Genomic DNA, 6,730 nt, shown 5'->3' on the forward strand with positions numbered 1-6,730 from the left:
TGGGGCATAGGATTTTTTTTATGAGCATGGTCTTTTCGTAGTTCCACAGGCTAGTTGAAAATCTATTTCTGACGCGACGTAATGTACAACGGGCGTGCAGCGCTGTCGTGTTCGATGAATTTATTTCCCACGGAAAATTATTTTACCGCGGCCACAAACGTGTAATTTCTTCAATGCAATCTTTCACAAAAAAGATTTCTAAAAAATATTCTGGAGAGATAGTTCTGTATCCAGTGAATATTGATGAACATTGCAGTTGAAATTTTATCATGCACGCATATTTTTTCCGATGTATGCAAATTTTTTTCAGACGACGCCAGACAGTCTGACGTCATTCATACTTTGTTTGCGCACTGTTGCCAGGCAACAGCACGGACACCTTCACGGAAATATATAAACATATAAAGCACTCTGATAGTCTCATCGTCTATTGTCATGGAGAAGGTCAATTTGGGCTATTCAACGAAGAACATACCACTGCCATCGAGAAGCGAATACATGACGAATTTCATCCAAAAGACAGAACACTTCCTACGGCGAATGCGCTGGAAAGCCTACCATTTTCTCAACCCCACGGAATCATCAGCTAAGGAAACTTACGGATTCAAATCACGGAATTCGCCACCGAGAATCAATGAACTGATACCCTTCGAAGACGGTATGTTAAACCTCATTCAAAATATTGAGTTCAAGGACGTACAATGTAATTTCCAAAATCAAATGAACAGTGACATCAAGAATAAAATCAGGAAACCGGACAGCCTCTTAATCCCAGCAGATAAAACCACCAATTATTACACCATGAATCCAGCCTCATACAACAAGTTGATCCAAGAAAATGTAACGAAAACCTACAAGAAGTCAAGCGATAGTGTTGCAGGAAAATTAGACGCGCAGTCAGCCAACATAGCTAAACGGCTCAAGTTAGACGACCGAATTGAAAAGCTAGCAAAAAAAGATGCATTTATCACCTTGAAAGATCACAAACCCGCATTCAACGACCACCCGACGTGCCGCCTTATCAACCCTTCCAAGTCTGAAATCGGTGTAGTTAGCAAGCACATCCTTGATGAAATTAACTCCGCCATAATCCGCAGCACACAAATCAACCAGTGGAAGAACACTTCCAGCGTCTTATCATGGTTCAACAGCTTAGAGAATAAAGAGACACTCTCATTCATATGTTTCGACGTATGTGACTTCTATCCTTCAATCAATGAGAAGCTGGCCTTTCTTTGCCGGTAAGTACCGACCCATCAGCAGACATGAGCGGGACATCATCGTACACGCAAAACGCTCGCTGTTGTTCAGCAACGATTCCACATGGGAGAAAAAATCTTCAAACAATCTTTTCGATGTTACCATGGGTTCTTTCGACGGTGCTGAAACGTGCGAATTAGTTGGCTGCTACCTGTTATCCCTTCTCACCGAAAAGTATGGCCAAAACATCGGTCTTTACCGCGACGACGGTCTTGCGGCCTTCGACAAAACGCCACAAGAAATTGAAAGGATCAAAAAGGAACTGTGCAAAATTTTTCGCGAAAATGATTTAAAGATAACAATAGAAGCAAACAAAACCAAAGTGAATTTCCTAGACGTCACGCTTGACCTACAAAGTGGCAAACACTACCCATTCACAAAGGAAGGTAACGTCCCATTGTACGTACACAAGAAATCCAACCATCCACCCTCTATCCTGAAAAACATCCCAGATTCCATCAACAAACGGCTTTCTGAAATATCCTCAGACCAAGAATGCTTTGACAACGCCAAAACCGTGTACCAAGAGGCACTCAACAAAAGTGGCTACAATTACAACCTGTGTTACAAAGAGTCACACAACGCTACGCAGCAATCACGGAGAAACCGTCCAAGGAACATTCTTTGGTACAACCCACCCTACAGCAGGAATGTTAAAACGAACGTAGGAAAATGCTTCCTTTCCCTGATTGATCAGCACTTCCCTAAATCAAATCCACTTTACAAAATTTTCAACCGTAACACGCTTAAATTGAGCTATAGCTGCATAAGTAATATCAAAACCATTATTTCCAGCCACAACAAAGCCCAAATTAATAAATCTGATGCCATCAATGATAGTAATTGTAACTGCCGGAATTCAAGCACGTGCCCCATGGACGGAAAATGCAACGATCAAAGCATCATCTACCAAGCCGAGGTCACAACATCCACCTCAAAAGAGACATACATCGGTCTTTGTGACACGGCTTTTAAGTTAAGATACAGAAACCATGTATGCTCATTTAGGAACGAACGGTATAAGCACGCAACCGAATTAAGTAAATATATTTGGAACCTAAAGGATAGAAATATTATGTACAACATCAAATGGCGCAAGATAAAACAGGCCCGATCGTATTCAAATGTGAGCAAGAAATGCAATTTGTGTCTATGGGAGAAATATTTTATTATATGTCGACCTGAAATGTCAACACTGAACAATAGAAGCGAACTTATATCCACGTGTAGACATTCCAAAAAATTCCTGTTACAGACCGTGCTCGCTTAGACCTATCATATCCGTCTATGTCACGCCACTAGGCATTGTTCTGTATTTTCAAATTTTGTATATCTTCACATGTATCCGTTATTTTTGACAGTTGCCTGATGATTGCTTCGCAAGAAGCATGAAACTCTGAGTAGCAATAAATGTCTTCAACCAAATAATCCAACTCTGAGAATCTACATATTGCTCTAGTTTATCTATTGAGCACTTTAATAGCTGATGAAGTCTTCAATTCATTATTTTATTATATTAAACATATAAATATATGTTCGGCTCGAATAAGCACGGCTTAGCTCCAGAGCGCGGCCTTCGGCGGGCCTTCGGCCCGACAAATTTATTAACCTCGCTTCGCGAGGAAAAATTTAAGAACACACTATTACCCAGGCTGAGAGTCAGTTAATTATTACGACCAATCGTGACAGCAGTATTTTATGCATTTCTTCGACTTTGAACCTCATCTATTCCTCAAATTTTCCTCCTCCAACTAACAACACACTTTTATTAGTTTCCAGCAGACAAAATATTCATCTTTACAACAATAGCGATGGAGCCCCTTTCGGAAAGTTCACTGGCAACGGGGTCAAATGTTTCTGGGTTGGCTAGTGCTTTATTGAGAATGTCCAGTAAGTGCTTGCGTTTTTTCTTGAGCGGGTTCAATGGAATGGGGACCAGATCCAGATTTCATAAAGTCGGTTAAAAAAATATTTTCTTAACACCAATTTTGTTCTGTATGATCTGAAGCTTAGTTCTGGCCTTAAACCGTCAAACAGGTAACTGACACTTCCATTATGTTCTCTCGGCACCCATTCGGAGCAAAAATAGACGGATTTAACAAATCGACGACAGTTTTCTATGGTCTATATTCTTATAGACAATAAAATGACGTCATAAAATGTTCAAAATTTAAGTGGAACCTCGAGGCCACAGGGAAGTAGTTTCACTGCCAGGTTTTGAACATTTTATGGCGTTATTTTATGGTCTATAAGAGTATAGACCATAGAAAACTGTCGTCGATTTGTTTTTTACAATAATTTCTTCGGTTTATTTATCGTTCGGCGTTGGGAAGCGATGCAACAAGTGTTTTATTTATGGTGAATATTGGAATCAAAGGGATAAAAATATTAAAAAGTTCAGTTTATGTTTTAGTGTAATGCTGATCTAGCTCTGATCAAATGTTGTTTTCTCCTAATATAAATTTGGTATAAGCAGGTGTTCTGTTTTGGACTGTTTCTCAGGAAATTTATCTTTCCGTCAAGAATGTTTGAAATTGGTTTTTCCTCAATAACAATACATTGTTTACATTTAATCAAGCTATACTTTATTGCATCTGACCTTAAGTTAACCTTTCGCTGGCATTTGCCTGGAACTGGCCACCTTTCTTGTTTTTATCATTTTTAGTGAAGATATTCAGTGTTTCTTACCAAATTTATAACAAGCGATATTTTGTCATTTAAGTTAGTTTTCACTGTACTTATTTGAATAATAATAATCTTTAGATCTTTCCGTCTGAAGGGGATTGTCAATGTCAATACTTTTTGTTCTGTAACCACGTATTGTATTTTTAATAAGGTAACTGAAACTTGTAAACACTACACTGTAATTAATGGAAATAGGCGTGGCCTTGTAGTACCGCCCTTCTTCTTGGAAAGTTGTTGTTTTGCAGCAACAGCGCTGGACACTGCTTGAGACTTCAACTAAGTATTTAACAAACTTATGATTGTCAATGTGTAATTTTTATCGATAAAAAGGTTTTTAGTAATTTTTATATTTCTCCCGTTGCTTTATTTTGGTGGGACATTTCGAAGAACATAACGAAAACCTTGAAAGAACGGTACACTTTCCTCATTAAATAAAGGGAAGGTACCTATTACAAATTCCGATATCAACCAATCATAGGAAGGCTTACGTTAGCCTTTATTAGTAGTAGGGCACGACGATCACCCCCGCGCATCCCTTTTATATGGGAGCCCCCCCCCCCCCCCTCCCTCTGGGGGAAATAGCTACCTATTTAATTTATTTTTATGAAGACTACACCGCATATAATCATCAAAAGAGATATTTAATCCGTTCCGAAACATTCTGGGCCCGGTGGTTCCAAAGCCGGCCAAAACAAACTTTTGATTAGCCGAATGGAACAAAGAACAATCAAAGGTAAGAAATTTCTCCTCCTGGAAAGTACAGCCATATGCACAACAAAAATTGTGAACTTAATAGCTAGGCCCGCTGTGGTCAACTTTATCTTCATTTGAAAACTCGTCGCAAGAACTGTGGTGTTAAAATACCACGTATCACATATATCATCACACTAGATCATTGAATTCATCTGAGCTAACAGCAACTACTTTGACAAGCTCCTCAGAGCACGCGGTACAAGTTAATATAAGCAAGGAAACTTCAAGTATTATTGTAAGAGAGCCTCTTGGAGAAAGAAAACCACTCCAACACTCTTCTTTAACCGTTTTTTATTCTGTACTGTTCAACTTGTCGACAATTTCTAACTCTCCTGAAAATCTTGTTCAACCCTTTTTAACGTGACCACAACCGACCTGTCAAGGAAACGTCTATCCTGCATCATCTAACACTTGTTAGCGAAGTACGCTTGCTCAGTTCACACATTAACATTAACATATTTTCTTCTACAGTTCTGGTTTGGATCTGATCAAATTAAAACAAGATGAGAAATACAAAAATTGTAACGAACACTTTTGCAGAGTTTAAACTATACGTAATAACAATCTTACAGAGGAAATAAAGTTTAAAGACTGTTACATAACAACAAGGTAAACATTACATTTGGAGAAGAAGGGGCGGACGTATTTAAGGTACCGCCCTTTTCCTTAAATTACTGAATTACGATGGCTCTAGTTACAAATTCAATACAGAAGTTGCAAAACAAGACTTATTACTCTTACAGTCACCTCAGCTTAAAGCTGTTTCAACCATAATGATTAAAGCAATATGCCGAATTCTAAAAGACTGAAATTACTAATTATCGTGAATTCGGATTAAAGTCGTGGACGCAAACCAAAAATGATCGAAAATACGAGAAAAAGGTTATTTCCAAGAAATTCCTGTAGAGCAGATAATAGATCTCGATGTAGCCGCCTCTCTAGCACCCCTATGGTGTCATGGAAATGAAAAGAAGTTAGAAACAACGCATGATCTATTTTAGTATTTACTAAACAATAATGCAATATCTAGACTTTCTCAATGTCTGTCACAGTCTATATATTGTTAAGTAAATTCGGTCACTCTTTCGGCGCATAGGCAAGTCTAAACAATATACTGCCAGGAACGCGATAGCATATTATTTATTTTAGACTAGAAAAATTCAAGCCAATTTATTAATAAAGGCAAAAAGCACGAGATTTGAAATGACCGCCCCAGGCTCTTGTTTGAGAATGCGGCATTTCGCAATTTTTGCAACGTTTCCATGTTTACAGCCATATTACAAATGCTGGTTTCCTGAACGACAGAGTGTCCCTCAGTTGTTTACATATGATATAAATAACAAACGAACAAAATCTAACAACTACATCAGGTTTTGACAGCGAGGTCGATTGGAAAATGTCAGTGTTAACCAAAGTAAAATTTTAAGCATTAAGAAAAAAACCGTGACTTTCATCTTTTCTCCAGTATACTTCACGAGAGAAAAATGGTAGATGTTTCTTTTTTGGAAGAAAATCAGGTCATTCATATACTAGCTGAATATCAATTTTTGCAACGTTTACATGTTTTCTCCCATATTAAAAATGCTGTTTTCAATGACAGCTGAATACAGTGTCCTTCAATCTTTTACATCTATATATATTTATATAAAAAATACTCATAAAAATCAACTCCATGATGTTTTGACAGCGACGTCGATTGGAAAATTTCAGTGTTTTAATCGAAGTAAAATTTTCATCATTTAAAAATAAACCTTTTATACTTCACGAGAGAAAAATTGTAGATGGTCATTCATATACTAGCGAAATATTAATTTTTGTATCGTTTCCATGTTTCCTTCCATATTAAAAAAGCTGTTTTCAATGACAGCTGAGTACAGTGTCCAGTTTAGTCCTTCAGTCGTTCACACCTATAAACAAATACGAACAAAAAATCACTGACAGGTCCATGGTGTTTTGGCAGCAAGGTCGAAGGGAAAATTTCAGTGTTAACAGAAGTAAAATTTTAAGCATTTAAAAAAGCTTTTTATTTTCC

This window comes from Pavona decussata, unplaced genomic scaffold (genome assembly GCF_977016875.1).
Source record: "Pavona decussata unplaced genomic scaffold, jaPavDecu1.1 SCAFFOLD_260, whole genome shotgun sequence".
Taxonomy (NCBI): Eukaryota; Metazoa; Cnidaria; class Anthozoa; order Scleractinia; family Agariciidae; genus Pavona; species Pavona decussata.